At 55.6% G+C, this 15351-nt stretch overlaps 1 long non-coding RNA gene and 2 other non-coding genes across 3 annotated transcripts; all 3 read left to right on the top strand.

Moving 5' to 3' along the window:
- The first annotated feature begins 1038 nt into the window (after positions 1–1038).
- Positions 1039–1229, top strand: LOC144287351 (U2 spliceosomal RNA). Its single transcript, XR_013355193.1, has one exon. It is a non-coding gene; the product is annotated as a U2 spliceosomal RNA (small nuclear RNA).
- Positions 1230–7722: 6493 nt separating this feature from the next.
- LOC144287350 (U2 spliceosomal RNA) lies at positions 7723–7913 on the top strand. The gene has a single exon (XR_013355192.1). It is a non-coding gene; the product is annotated as a U2 spliceosomal RNA (small nuclear RNA).
- A 1612-nt stretch (positions 7914–9525) lies between these two features.
- LOC144286670 (uncharacterized) lies at positions 9526–15190 on the top strand. The gene is made up of 2 exons (XR_013354625.1): positions 9526–10207; positions 14609–15190. It is a non-coding gene; the product is annotated as an uncharacterized LOC144286670 (long non-coding RNA).
- The last annotated feature ends 161 nt before the right edge of the window (positions 15191–15351 follow it).

Raw genomic sequence — 15351 nt, 5'->3', positions numbered from 1 at the left:
CATCGGCAATGCTCAGTCTCCTCGTGGGCCTGACTCAGAAGAACCATTCCTCGTTTGTCGGCGCCCCCGGCTTCCTCGGCCTAGCCTGCCCCTTGCACTCGCCAAGCTGTGTGGTCTCGGGCCAGTTGCCTAACCTCTGCCTCCACCGCTCCTTCCCTCCTTCCGCAGGTAAACTCTGCAAGTTGGACGCGAAGAGAGCGCTGAAGAGCGCTGAGCGCAAGTCTGGCCCAGCCGAGGAGAAGCGTCTGGCTACGGTATAGCGCACGCGGCTCACTCGTTTCGCTGTCACAGGCACGACGCCTCCACTGGTACCTCGTGGCACCTAGGACCCACATCCTGGACCACTCAAACCCCCAGGTCAGGTCACGAGCTACCTCGGCCTTCCCTCAGTCCCACGAAGGAGGGAACGTAGGAAGGTGGCCACTTCTGCCCTGGGGAAACGGAGGCCCAGGGGGTTAGGTAGATGCCCAGGGAGCCCTCCCGATGGGGCGGTAGGGAGGCCACCCGTTCAGGGCCCGGTCTCGGGTCCCAACTGGTGTCTGGAGCCCTTGGCAGGTGACGCCAGCCAGGCGCTTCTGGGCTCCCCACGCCCTGGCCCCAGCCAGCCTGTAGGGTCCCGCAGTGACGACGTGAGGAGCCTCCTGGGCCCTGGGACGACTCAGCGCCAGCCCCCGGCGCCAGCCCCACGCCCGGTTCCACGGCCCTCCCCCGAGGCGGGCCAAAGCGGGAAGCCGAGGGCGCCTGGCCCGCAGCCGGGTTCCGCCGCCCGCCGCGCCTCTAGGGCTCCGCGCGCGGAGGGGCGGGCCATTCAAATTAGGAAGGGCCTTGCGGGGCCGGCGACGACGCGACGACGGACGCATCGTTTGTCTTTTAAAAGGAAGAGACTTTACAAGGCCTCAGGAGAGCCTAGCGGCTAGTGCCGCCCGTGCCACGGTGGGAGAAGCGGGGGGAGCGGGACGTGGGCGGAGCGGGAGCCGAGTCACCGTGAGTGTAAGGTGGACGTCGTCGGGAGGGCGTGCGCGGGGGGTGCGCGGCGGTATCGCTTCTCGGCCTTTTGGCTAAGATCAAGTGTAGTATCTGTTCTTATCAGTTTAATATCTGATACGTCCTCTATCCGAGGACAATATATTAAATGGATTTTTGGAGCAGGGAGGTGGAATAGGAGCTTGCTCCGTCCACTCCGCGCATCGACCTGGTATTGCAGTACCTCCAGGAACGGTGCACCCCCTCGGGGAAACACTGGGTTGTCAAAGACAGAGCCTAAGTTCTCCGGAGCCGCGCTTACAGAGGCTCTCTGCTGTTCTCGGGGAGGGTTGGGAGCGGGGCTTAGCGCAAGAAAAGAGCTCAGGGCGAGGCTTGAATCGAACTTGACTTCTTGTTTTCTTTTTTTCTCCAGCTCTGCTAACCTCAGCCGCACTTTCACGGTTTGTGGGAGCAACTGACCGTTGTACTACTGTTTTTCTCTTTCTGGTTTAAGTTGTTCATTTCCCTATAAGTTGTTCATTTCCCTAAAGCTGTTTTTAAGTTTGAGTTTTACCTTTTTTTTTTTTTTTTTTTTTTCCCTTAAGTTTTCATTTACTTATGAAAAGCAGAGAGAGAAGAGAGGGAGAGAGAAGCAGGCTCCATGCAGGGAGCCTGACGTGGGACCCGATCTTGGATCCCCAGGATCACGTCCGGGGCTGAAGACGGCGCTAAACCGCTGAGCCACCCAGGCCTGCCCCCTTAAAACCCTTAAGACACCTGGGCGGTTCAGGGGTCGAGTGTCTGCCCTCATGAATCTAGGGCCTGATCCCAGAGTCCTGGGATCGAGGTCCGCAAAGGGCTCTCTGCAGGGAGCTTGCTTCTCCCTCTTCTTCCTCTGCTTAGGTCTCTACCTCTCTCCGTGTTTCTCATGAATAAAGAGAATATTTAAAATCAATAAGGGATCCCTGGGTGGCGCAGCGGTTTGGCGCCTGCCTTTGGCCCAGGGCGCGCGATCCTGGAGATCCGGGATCGAATCCCACGTCGGGCTCCCGGTGCATGGAGCCTGCTTCTCCCTCTGCCTGTGTTGTGTCTCTGCCTCTCTCTCTCTCTCACTGTGTGCCTATCATAAAAAAAAATATATATATATATATATATATATATAAAATCTTTTTAAAAAGGATCTCTTATAAAATTTGCCAGCAAGGAAAATACCTCGGCGTGAGGCAGATTTTGTCTCCTGTCTCATGAAGTTCTGTGGGTAGTCTGAATATAATTTAACAAAACAAGTAAATCAAATACATACGAATAGGATAAAACGTTTTTAGATGAACTGTTTTTTGTGTGCCTACAATGGAATGTTTCAGCTCTATTGTTTATTTAAGTAATCTCCACACCCAATGTGGGGCTGGAACCCGCGACCCAGAGATCAAGACTTGCATGCTCTACCAACTAAGCCAGCCAAGCACTCCTAGGTGAATTATCATTATTATTATTTTTATTTTTTTACTTTTTATTTTTTTACAATTCTATGTATTTATTTGAGATAGAGTGTGTGTGAGAGAGCATGAGCAGGGGGCAGAGGGAGAGGGAGAATCGGACTCTGCTGGGCAGGAAGCCTGACTCAGGCCTTGATCCCAGGACCCTGGGATCATGACCTGAGCTGAAAGCGGACGCTCAACCTAACTGACTCCGCCTGAAACCTTAAAGTTTTGCTAAGCTAAGCTAAGAGATGAGTTACTTTCGTTAGATATCCGGATCACATCCAAATAAGATAATAAATGAAACATTGAAACATCGATTACTGAACAAAAAAAGTGGCTTATCCGCTCTTTGCTTTTTTTCTTAAATAGAGGAATTGAATATATTTGGATCTATTAATAAACGTGTTTAGTGCCACAGTAAGAAATGTACATGAGAAAGCATGTGTTTCTAGAAATTACAAAAGGATAAATCTGCCAAGCCACAAAATGCTAAGATGGTTCACGGTGGCTTGCTTCTTAGTTTTCACTGGAAATTAAAGATTTCTAAGAGTTAAGCATCCTTGGGATCCCTGGGTGGCGCAGCGGTTTAGCGCCTGCCTTTGGCCCACGGCGTGATCCTGGAGACCCGGGATCCAATCCCACGTCGGGCTCCGGGTGCATGGAGCCTGCTTTTCCCTCTGCCTATGTCTCTGCCTCTCTCTCTCTCTCTCTCTCTCTCTGTGTGTGTGACTATCATAAATAAATAAACATTAAAAAAAAAAAAGATTTATTTATTGATTTGTTGGAAGGGAAGGGAGGGGAGGGGCAGACAGCGAGAGAAATCTAAGCAGACTCCTGGCTGAAGACTCACCCCGCTGTGGGGCTTCATCTCACGATCCTGAGGTCACGACCTGAGCAGAAACCAACAGTCGGACGCAGCTGACTGTGCCATCCAGGTGCCCCCCACTTTGGATCTTAAACAATGGGCCAGACTCCCAACATTCTGCTCTTGGGAGCGTGTTTTCCAGCTTCTTAAATCAGTGCGTGCCAACGCAACCCCCGCCCCCCTCCCCCCCGCCCCGCCCCGCCATGCCATATGCACCTGAGTCTGTTTCCGCGTCTAGTTAGCTCAAATCTCTTTCTGAAGCTCAGTTTTCCCATCTGTTAAGTGGAGATCATAAACCCTGACCCACGTCCTCACATGGTGGATGGGAATAAGGATCCACCGATAACCAAGATGTAAAACAACCAGCCAAGAGTAAGGGTCCCCTTAATTCTGTGAGAGGAGGAAGAGGAAGAAAGCTGAATGAAGATATTGGGCGGTGGTCCTTGGCAGCCTCGATTTCTTCAGGTGAAAAACATGATAGATAACATTTTCCCTTTGGGATTGTGGAAAGACCAAAACAGAAAACGAAGGGATTAGCTGGCACACAGTGGGTGCTAAATAATGGCAGGCAACTTGTGAAGCCCCGTTCTGGGTTCTGAGTCTCACTAGTATTACAGATCTAATCTAGCGGGACATGAAACTTGCTCTCCAGCACATAAGCCCTGCTATTTTAGTCCCAGGATCCTGAATATATTCGGGATGAGAGGCTGGGGGCAGGCGCTCTGTGGGCCCATGCACTGCCTTGACCACCACGCGTAACATCCTGGGCTTTCAGGCTTGGATCAACACCGACACGTGTCAAAGAAACGCAGTGTGACAGCTCCACGCTTCTTTGTTCATCTCTCTCCAGGAGCATTAAGGCTTTTTTATTATCCCAGCCACAGTTCTCGGAGGCTCTGAGTCACTAACAACTTAAAAAGAAAAAACGAAACCTTGCCTCCTGTGTTCTGGGCACCCTCCTTTTCTCTGTCTGACCACCAGAAGATTGTGGAAACTGCTTTGCAGACTCTCCTCAGAGGTTCAGAAGGTAAAGGTGAGAGAAGAGCGGTGAGAAGATTGGGTTGCGTATATTGGTTGTGAGAGCTGAGATCCTAAAAACTATGTTTGCTGCTGCTCCCGTCTCTCTCCCTCAGTCATCAAGTCCTGTAGCAGAACGCTCGTCAACCCGTAAGGTACACGTGCGTTCCAGGAGAGTCTTGTTAAATACTCTGTGGCTCTGCATTTCCAACATGCTCATGGGACCCCGGTGCTGCTGGGGTAGGGACCACACTTTGAGCAGCAAGGTGGCAAACTGTCCCACCTCGAGTGATTTTTCTAAAGATTCTATTATTTTTTTAAAGATTATTTATCTATTTATTCACAAGAGACACAGAGACAGAGGCAGAGACATAGGCAGAGGGAGAAACAGGCTCCTCGCAGGGAGCCCGATGCAGAACTCGATCCCAGGATCCTAGGATCAAGACCTGAGACGAAGGGAGATGCCTAACCAACTGAGCCACCCAGGTGCCCCGATAAACCATTTTTTAAAGTATTTTAGGGCAGCCCCGGTGGCTCAGGGGTTTGGTGCCTGCCTTCGGCCCAGAGCGTGATACTGCAGACCCGGGATCGAGTCCCACGTCGGGCTCCCTGCATGGAGCCTGCTTCTCCCTGCTTCTCCCTGTGTCTCTGCCTCTGTGTGTGTGTGTGTGTGTGTGTGTGTGTTCTCATGAATAAATAAATAAAATTTTTTAAGAAAAATAAAAAATAAAGTATTTTATTTAAGGGCACCTGGGTAGCTCAGTGGTTGGACATCTGCCTTTGGCTCCGGGGGTGATCCCGGATCCTGGGACAGAGTCCCGCATCCGGCTCCTGGCGAGGAGCCAGCTTCTCCCTCTGCCGTCTCTGACACTCTTTATGTGTCTCTCATGAATAAATAAATAAAATCTTTTTCTTTAAGTATTTTATTTGTTTATTTTTCATTAGGCTCCACATCAGGCGTGGGACTTGAACTCATGACCTCGATATTAAGAGTCACGTGCTCGGAGGACCCAGCCAACCAGGTGCCCCCTACAATAGGAAATCACTACTTCACGATGATAAATATTCCTTTTCCTTTTTTTTCATGTACATTTTTTAAAAAAAATTATTTATGATAGTCACACAGAGAGAGAGAGAGAGAGAGAGAGAGAGGGGCAGAGACACAAGCAGAGGGAGAAGCAGGCTCCACGCACCGGGAGCCCGATGTGGGATTCGATCCCGGGTCTCCAGGATCGCGCCCTGGGCCAAAGGCAGGCGCCAAACCGCTGCGCCACCCAGGGATCCCAAATATTCCTTTTCCTTGACAGAACATGCATATCTGCAATCCAAAGCACCTCATTCTAAGATGAAATGCTACAAAGCTAAATTGGCGAGCACAAGATGGCCTTAGGAGCGTGGAAGGGAGCGGAACTATACTAGAACCCAGGCAGAGTCATGATTACGACAGGCCCAGAGGTTGGCTAGTCACTTTCTATAGGTACGGGTCACATTATATAATATTTACTGATTCATTTACTCAATGAAATATAGTCAGCGTATGCCACGTTCTGTTCGATGGAAGCGCTGGAGGTATAAATGTGCACCAAACAGAACAAGCTCCCCGTTCTAGAGCTTACATGCTATGAGGCTAAACGGCAATAAATAAATGTATAAAATGTCAAGTGACGCCGTGCTGTGGAATACAGGAAAGCCAGGTAAGGGAGAAGCAGGGGCCCTGGGTGGATGAGGGAAGATGAAGCACAGGACTCTCTGCCAGCTGTTGATAGTCTCCCTTTCCAGACGAGGAGGCTACAGAGAAAGGACCTGCCTGACAGGTTTTGGCCTGCGTCTGGTTCTCACCGATATACCGTATGCGGAACATGTGTCGTGGGCCACCTGGGTGGCTCAGCGGTTGAGCGTCAGTCAGTCTGTGGCCCAGGTGGTGATCCCGGGTCTTGGGATCGAGTCGTGCATGGGGCTCCTGGGAGGGAGCCCGTTCCTCCCCCTGCCTATGTCTCTGCCTCTCTCTCCCCCTCGGTCTCTCATACATACATACATACATACATACATACATACATGCATGAAAGAATGAATGAATGAATGAATTGAATCTTAAAAAAAAGAAAGAAGCCTGTATCCTTACTGCTAATAATCATGTCTGATAAGTTGTCATCTCATCATGTCCCGGTTTAGAGATGTCAGATGGAAGGGTTGACGGAGGAGGCCAGGTGACTCGCTAGGTCCCACAGGTCCGCAGGGCTTAGCGCCCACGCACGCCAGCTCCACGCTCCGGGGCGCACCCGCCCCACCCCCCACCCCCGCCCGCGTCCCGTCGGCGGAGGCAGCGGGCAGAGGACCCCAGAGGACCCGTGTGTCAGCATCGGCAATGCTCAGTCTCCTCGTGGGCCTGACTCAGAAGAACCATTCCTCGTTTGTCGGCGCCCCCGGCTTCCTCGGCCTAGCCTGCCCCTTGCACTCGCCAAGCTGTGTGGTCTCGGGCCAGTTGCCTAACCTCTGCCTCCACCGCTCCTTCCCTCCTTCCGCAGGTAAACTCTGCAAGTTGGACGCGAAGAGAGCGCTGAAGAGCGCTGAGCGCAAGTCTGGCCCAGCCGAGGAGAAGCGTCTGGCTACGGTATAGCGCACGCGGCTCACTCGTTTCGCTGTCACAGGCACGACGCCTCCACTGGTACCTCGTGGCACCTAGGACCCACATCCTGGACCACTCAAACCCCCAGGTCAGGTCACGAGCTACCTCGGCCTTCCCTCAGTCCCACGAAGGAGGGAACGTAGGAAGGTGGCCACTTCTGCCCTGGGGAAACGGAGGCCCAGGGGGTTAGGTAGATGCCCAGGGAGCCCTCCCGATGGGGCGGTAGGGAGGCCACCCGTTCAGGGCCCGGTCTCGGGTCCCAACTGGTGTCTGGAGCCCTTGGCAGGTGACGCCAGCCAGGCGCTTCTGGGCTCCCCACGCCCTGGCCCCAGCCAGCCTGTAGGGTCCCGCAGTGACGACGTGAGGAGCCTCCTGGGCCCTGGGACGACTCAGCGCCAGCCCCCGGCGCCAGCCCCACGCCCGGTTCCACGGCCCTCCCCCGAGGCGGGCCAAAGCGGGAAGCCGAGGGCGCCTGGCCCGCAGCCGGGTTCCGCCGCCCGCCGCGCCTCTAGGGCTCCGCGCGCGGAGGGGCGGGCCATTCAAATTAGGAAGGGCCTTGCGGGGCCGGCGACGACGCGACGACGGACGCATCGTTTGTCTTTTAAAAGGAAGAGACTTTACAAGGCCTCAGGAGAGCCTAGCGGCTAGTGCCGCCCGTGCCACGGTGGGAGAAGCGGGGGGAGCGGGACGTGGGCGGAGCGGGAGCCGAGTCACCGTGAGTGTAAGGTGGACGTCGTCGGGAGGGCGTGCGCGGGGGGGTGCGCAGCGGTATCGCTTCTCGGCCTTTTGGCTAAGATCAAGTGTAGTATCTGTTCTTATCAGTTTAATATCTGATACGTCCTCTATCCGAGGACAATATATTAAATGGATTTTTGGAGCAGGGAGATGGAATAGGAGCTTGCTCCGTCCACTCCGCGCATCGTCCTGGTATTGCAGTACCTCCAGGAACGGTGCACCCCCTCGGGGAAACACTCGGTTACAAAGGATAGGTTTTGTTCTCTTTTTTTGTCTTGGCGTGAGTTGAGGTGCCACTTGTTCGGTTTCGCGGAGGAAAGCGGCAGTTGGGTGTTCGGTGTTCTCTCTCTTTTTTTTTTTTTCCTCGCGTGTGTCTTCTAAGTTATTACCCATGCTCTTTGGCTGTGCGGGTCTCTGTTCTCTCTCTCTCTCTCTTTTTTTTTTTTTTTTTTTACTTCTTAAGGTGTTTTTTTGTTTACTAAAGAAGCGTGACAGGGCTAGAGTCAATCTCCGTGCCGGGGTCGCACTGGGGGACTAGATCCGGTGACGCCAGAATCATGTCAGAAGCCTTAGGCAGACGCTGAACCGCTCATCCACTCAGGCGTTCCCCAGTCTTTTAAGATCTTGAGGTTCTGGGATCCCTAGGTGGCGCAGCGGTTTGGCGCCTGCCTTCGGCCTAGGGCGCGATCCTGGAGACCTGGGATCGAATCCCACATCGGGCTCCCAGTGCATGGAGCCTGCTTCTCCCTCTGCCTGTGTCTCTGCCTCTCTCTCTCTCTCTCTGACTATCATAAATAAACAAAAATTAAAAAAAAAAAAAAAGATCTTGAGGTTCTTTGGCAGGAAGCCAGTTGTGGGGCTTGACTCGAATTGACCTCCTGCTTTTTCCTGCTAGGCTACACCCAGGAGGAGTTTCACTCTTCTAGGAACCTGACGGCTTGAGGGACCAACAGGCAGCTCCTCTCTCCCTTACTACCTCTCTCTATCTGGTTTATGTAGTTGACTTCTCTAAAACCTTTTTCAGGCTTAAAAGCAAGTATGTGATGGAGGAGTGCAGACACGTGACACATCTGCTCCTTAATCCTGCTTTTTACCTTCTGACTGAGGGGGTAAATGTTTAAATTTCATACTTAACCGTGGAAAAGGAGGATGACAGGCTGTCTCTCTAGAGGGCCAGAGAGTAAATAGTTTAGGCTTCATGACCCCGAAAGGTCCCTGTGAGCTCTTTCTTCTGCAACCCTTGAGAAATGTAAAATTCGTTCTTGACTTGCAGTATAGGAGAACAGAGGGGCCGACCTTGCTGGCTGGCTGTAGTCCGCTGACCCCTGGACTAAAAACACCTAATTTAGGCTGCCTGGGTGGCTCAGTGGTTGAGCGTCAGCCTTCGGCTCGTGGCCTGATCCCAGGGTCCATGGGGCTCCTCGCGGGGAGACCTCTGCCTTTCTCTATGTGTGTTTCTCACCGATAAATAAAATATTTTAAAAACTAAAAAGTAAAATAAAAACATCTGCTTTGTGTATTGTCCCACAGAAGGGGGCCCCCTTCAGGCTTCTGGACAGTCTGCTGCCTGAACTCAAGAAAGGCCTCCTTGATGCTATGTGCCAAGACCGAAATGAAAGAGACAGACAGGCTTCCTACCCCGAGAAGTCTTTTCTGTCTTTTAAAGTTTGATTTAGGGCAGCCCCGGTGGCACAGCGGTTTAGCGCCGCCTGCAGCCAGGCGTGTGATCCTGGAGACCCGGGATCGAGTCCCACGTCGGTCTCCCTGAATGGAGCCTGCTTCTCCCTCTGCCTGTGTCTCTGCCTCTGTGTGTGTGTGTCATGAATAAACAAGTAAAACAAAATCTTTAAAAAATAATAAGGTTTTATTTACTTATTCATGAGAGACGGGGGTGGGGTGGGGGGAGAGGCAGGCCTCAAGCAGGGAGCCGGATATGGGACTCCATCCCGGGACTCCAGGATCACACCCTGAGTGGAAGGCAGACACTCAACCACTGAGCCTCCCAGGCGTCCATACCCTGAGAAATCTTAATGGTTTCTGGCAGAGAAAATGGAGCAGCAAATCGTCATGGGTCCAGGACCGGCTCCTGGACTGAAAAAATTTTAAAAAATTTAATTTATTTATTCATGAGAGAGAGAGAGAGAGAGAGAGAGAGAGAGACAGGCGGAGGGAGAAGCAAGGCTCCATACAGGGAGCCCAATGTTGGACTGGATCCCGGGATTCCAGTATCACACCCTGAGCCAAAGGCAGACGATCAACCACTGAGCCACCCAGGCGTCCCTGAACTGGAATATCTACAAACCCTACAAGGATTTCTTCTCATTTTTTTCTCCTCTGCAGGCAGAGTGTACCCGGGACTGAGGGATGCAAGGCATCTGTTTCTGTGCATCCTGTCCACCGGTCTAGGAGATACGCTAGGAATTGACACAGAACAGTTGAATACACGACAGAAAATAGGCGAAGCATAGACACTGTGTGCGGGAAGGGAGGAGGGGGACTCGGGACGGGAGAAAAACACAGGTATGTGCTGACATCTGGCCCCGAGCAACATTACCCGTCTGTCCCCTCGAGTCTCTGCACCAAAGGGCCTGGGGCCACCCGCTCATGCCGCGGACCCTAGGATCCATACGGTCCCTCTGTGCCATCACTCCAAGAGGCAGGATGAGCTGGGGGAACAGGCGCACCAGAGGCCATCAAGAGCCTCAGTCACTCCCGTCACACACACACACACACACACACACACACACACACACACACGGATCAGAGAAGAAGGTAAATCCTACAGTGAAACAGTGTAGCACGATGTTTAGGGGCTCCTGCTGTCGGGGCCGGCCAGGAACATCCCCTCCAGAGCCCAGAAAAATTGCTTCCTCTTTATACCTCCGACCACGGAGCTAGAGGGAAGCCCAGGGCCCCGCAGGCCTCTTGCGTTCTGGAAGCAACACATTCCACACCCAGACACCGTGCTTGGGCTGACGCCCTGGGTGACGGGGAAGACCCTCAGCTCGGAGGCTGGCCTAGAGCCTTAAAGAGCTCTCAAGCCGAGTCAGGGGCAGCGGGGGCAGCCCCGCGTTTGGGCCCCAGTATCCAGCGGACCCCAGGGTGTTGGTGACAGGGGGTGGGTCCCTGAAGGAAAGAGATGCCCTGTGGAGTATATGGCAAGTGGGGGCTGCAGAGGATCACAATGGGGCCCCTCCCTGGGGGTCCTAGCAAGGGCTGCTAGAGACTTCTCCACCTTCTGAAAAGCAGCTCCCGGCACACTGCTGGGCCTTTGAGGGGAACGAATGTTTACAGAGGGACAGTCAGGGACCGGGGCTCCGGACTGCCCAACAGACCTGCAGGTCAGGATGTCAGCTGGGTCAGCAGCAGCGGGCCCCCCTAGGAGAAGCGTGTGGTGTCGGGATGGAACCCGAGCAGGAATAAGAGACACCGGACAGCCAGCCAACCCGTCGGCCCCGCAGGCCTTTGTTGGCCACCCCAGACCTGGCAATATGGGCATGGGAACCGTGGAGCCACAGGGGTGTCCGGGGAGGTCCCACACCGGCAGGTGCTCCTTGGCTGGGGCTCTCAGTTCTGAGCTCGTGGGGGTACTGGGGCCGGGATGCAGGGATGCGGAGCTCCTCTGGCCTGCCGCCCTTGTTCCCAGAAACCTCCCTGGGACTGGTCCAGCCTCTGTCAGATCCCATGGGGCCCTGAGGTTCTCCAGGCTCACATCTGCCTCCCCTCTCCTTTCAAAGCACCCCACCCCACCCCACCACCAATGAACCTCTTGCACTCCTCGCTCTGTTCCTGTAACTTCTTCCCAGAGGACCCAATGCCACCTAGGACTCAGACTCCAGTAGTCTAACTTTTACAAAACATTGGTGCATTTGAATATGTAACACTCATGTCTGTCTAATTTAAAAAAAAGAGAGAGAGAGAGAGAGAGGTCAGCCCCGGTGGCTCAGAGGTTTAGCGCCGCCTTCAGCCCAGGGTGTGATCCTGGAGACCTGGGATCCAGTCCCACGTCGGGCTTCCTGCATGGAACCTGCTTCTCCCTCTGCCTGTGTCTCTGCCTCTCTCTGTGTGTGTCTCTCATGAATAGATGAATAAAGTCTTTAAAAAAATAACAGAAGAAAGAAAAAAAAGATAAAGAAAAAGAACGAAACTGGGAATAAATATTTGCCGGTCGATCACCGGCGGGACTCATCTACAAATTTTTTTTTTAAGATTTTATTTATTTATTCATGAGACAGAGAGAGGCAGAGACAGGGGAGGAGGGAGAAGCAGACTCCACGCAGGTTGCCCACGGGAGACTCGATCCTGGGACTCCAGGATCACGCCCTGGGCGGAAGGCAGGCGCTCAACGGCTGAGCCACCCTGGTGTCCCCCCCTTTTTTTTTTTTTTTTTTTAGGATTTTATTTTCCTCAGTTCCTCAGGCTGCAGAAACAGATGCTGCCGGGGAACCCTCAGGGTGCAGTTCCTCGAGTCCCCATCCCGGATCCACGGCTCGGGCAGGGGTATCGGGCACCACCGGGGTGCGACACCTTGGTGGGGGCGCATGGTTCTTGGGCAAGGGTGGCGCCAGCCCTAGCTACCCGGGCACCGCTGTCGGTGTCTGGGGATTTCTGGGTCCTTGGGGCATGGCCGGGAGGGGTTTCTGACGCCAGTGCCCCTGGAGTCCCTGAACTCACAAGAGGCCAATGCAGGTGCTAGAAGGTGAAGTAAGGAAGTCCTCTTCAGCGGGAAGCACTCCTTTGCAAGCAGTGGAAGCGTCTGAGGGTCAGACTACCTGGGAACCCGTAATGGGATTACTGAAGCCCCCCTCCCTCCCCCAGTAAGCAGAGAGGTCTTGGGCGGGAGGGGCCGGAAGGGCCATCGCTCGAGAACGCTGTGCCAGGGGCTGGGTAAGCCGGGTTGACACATGACCTGATTTAATCCTCTCTCTCATCGGTTCACTCGTCCCCTCAACCGATATTTAGATGCTGGGCAGCGGTCTAAGTGCCCGGATCAGAGAAGTGGAAAAAGCAGTCCAGGTGGGGGATCTTTCCAGCGGCTCAGAGCTGGGGCGGCGGGGCGGGGGACGAAGCTCACCCGGGACAAACCCCGTCGGTGCAGGGCGGGCCCTAGGAGAGACTCACGACCAGCTTGGGGGCCGAGGGGGGCGCCTCGCGCGCGGGCAGGGAGGGGCGGAGCGGAAACGGGCCCCACGTTAGCTTTTATTAGGACCTGGCCGGCCGCGAGGAGATGACCGTCACCTAACTCGCTGTTTGGGCCCGAGGGTTCGCTGCTCCGGGGCTGACTCCCGCCGCGCATTTCCACAGAGGGCCTCCCGTCCGGACCAGGACTTCCTTAGGGACCCTCCAGACCGCGCGCCACCCGAGCACGAGGGCGGGAGAGATCATGCCACCCCGACGGCCGAGAGGGCGAACCCGGGCCGGGAGAGAGTCACAGGGCCGGGAGCTAAGACAGGGGCGGGCCGGGCGGTGACCGCAGACGTCCCCATCGTGTTACCTCCTGCCGACCCAGGCGCGTCCGACCAGCTGCCCTCCCCGTCTCCCGGGTCCGCGTCCGGTTCTCGGGGCTCTCTGCGCTAGGCTCCGTCACTTGGAACGGCCCGCGCTCCAGGCGCGGGCGGCGTCTTGGGACAGGGCGACGGCGGCAGGGCACCGGTCTCGGTTACACCGCTGTGAAGTGAGGATGGGAACAGCTTCAAGTCGGCCTGGGGTCCTGGGGAGCCACACGGATAGCAGAGCCCGCAGGGCAGTGCGTCCGGCGCGCGGCGGCGGGGCGATCCGGGTTCTTTCCCCGCAGGGTTGACGCCCCGGAGAGTCAGTCGGGTTGAGGGGCGAGCGTGCTGGTCCAACGAGCCTTACGGCCGAGCGTGCAGGCTTTGCGGAGAATCCACCGTGGAATGGAACAGACGCGGGCCCGGGGCGGGGGTGTCTAGTGGCGGGAGGCTGGAGAGGAGGGGAGGAGGGCGGAGGCCGGCTCCCAGCCACACTCACACGTTCCTACCCCGGGGGCAGCTCGCTCCCCGCCCGAGGTCCGGGCCCTGCGCCTCCCGGATGCCCGGCGTCGACCCCGCGGCTCTCTCGGGAGCACGCGCACCGCTCTCGTCCCTCAGCTCCCTGCCACACGCCCCCTCCCTGCTTCGGCCGGCCGGGGTCACAGTTCCCAGGTGGGAGTAGTTCCCGGGACCCGGCGCGCTGGCGCAGGAGGCCCAGGGGCGTGGCGGGACCGCCGGGGGTCGGGGACGGGCCGGGGGCACGCAAATCGCTGGTCGTCCTCTAGGGAAGGACGCGAGGGAGCGGAAAGGGATGTGAAAATCGACCAGGAATGCGGGGGATGGCTGCAACCGTAACCGCGTGTGGAGCGGACCACCGCAGCCGAGTGGGCGAGAACGTGGCCTGAAGGTGACCTGGCTCACCGTGGGCGCAGTGAGGACGGTGGCGGGGCGGTGCCGGCGAGGGCCGGGGGCTCGGCGTCTCTTCCCGGTATCTTGGCTCGGGTCCAGCGTAGTGGTAGTGGTGGTGTTGGTGGTGGGGGGTGTTTCTTCTCGGCTTGGTTACTGTACTTTTTCTAAAGAGGGATCTATCTTACCTGCTTTTGCTTTTTTGCTTTTGCGTTTTACTCACTTGGTGCTGAGAGAGGCAGAGATGCAGGCTGAGGCAAGCAAGTTCCCAGGTAGATGCCCGGTGCCGGGGGAGGGGGGGCTCGTGTCCCGGGGGTCCCAGGAACTCTGGGCCTGAGCTTGATCCTGACCCCAAGGCAGGCGCTCAACCGCTGAGCCACCCAGGCTTCTCTCTTACCAGTGTAACGGCTGCTACGTGACCTACGCTATAAAGGCTGACTGGCTCTGGTGGGCTCTTTTTGGTTTTGCTTTTTCGTTGTGTTAGCGCTGTTTTTCTTAGGAGCTTCCCTTCTCTTCCTTCCGGCAGCTTTTCTCTTCACCGCTTACCAGGTTGCTGCTTTGTGGCCCCGAGGGCAGAGACGGAGAGAGCCGGCCAGTGGGAAGGAACTGGGCTCCAGCGGGGCCCGGCCTGAGTAGTGGAGGCTCCACCTGCTTCCAAGTGGGCGGGCGCTTGGCTGACCTGTGTGCCACCGGAATCCGTCTCCGCGCTTTCCTGCGGCTCCGGGAAGTCCTGGTCTCCGCCTCTCCCCTTCGTGCCTCCACCTCTTTTTGTGTCTTGAACCCTGTCACTCACTCCTCTGCCAACCCCCCCCCCCCACCGCCACCTCTTCTCCAAGCCTTCCCCGCACTCCTTCTGCCTGCTTGAACTTTGCCCTCCTCCAAACCGACGGTTTGGTGAGGAGCAGTGTTTGATAGGAATGAGGAATAACGGGATCCCTGGGTGGCGCAGCGGTTTGGCACCTGCCTTTGGCCCAGGGCCCGATCCTGGAGACCCGGGATCGAGTCCCACGTCGGGCTCCCAGGTGCATGGAGCCTGCTTCTCCCTCTGCCTGTGTCTCTGCCTCTCTCTCTCTCTCTGTGACTATCATAAATAGATAAAAAAAAATTTTTTTTAAATTTAGAAAAAAAAAGGAATGAGGAATAACGCCTGCGCACGAGTGACTGGGGCTCCGGCTTAGAGGATTTAAACCCGGCTCCTTCAAGTAGCTCTCAACTCGCTCTGCCTGCCTGACCGACCGCCCCCTTACCCTTCTGGAACAAAAGTCGGGC

The sequence above is a fragment of the Canis aureus genome, chromosome 16 (genome assembly GCF_053574225.1).
Source record: "Canis aureus isolate CA01 chromosome 16, VMU_Caureus_v.1.0, whole genome shotgun sequence".
In the NCBI taxonomy this organism is placed as follows: Eukaryota; Metazoa; Chordata; class Mammalia; order Carnivora; family Canidae; genus Canis; species Canis aureus.
This window is presented reverse-complemented; position numbering and strand designations above follow the sequence as displayed.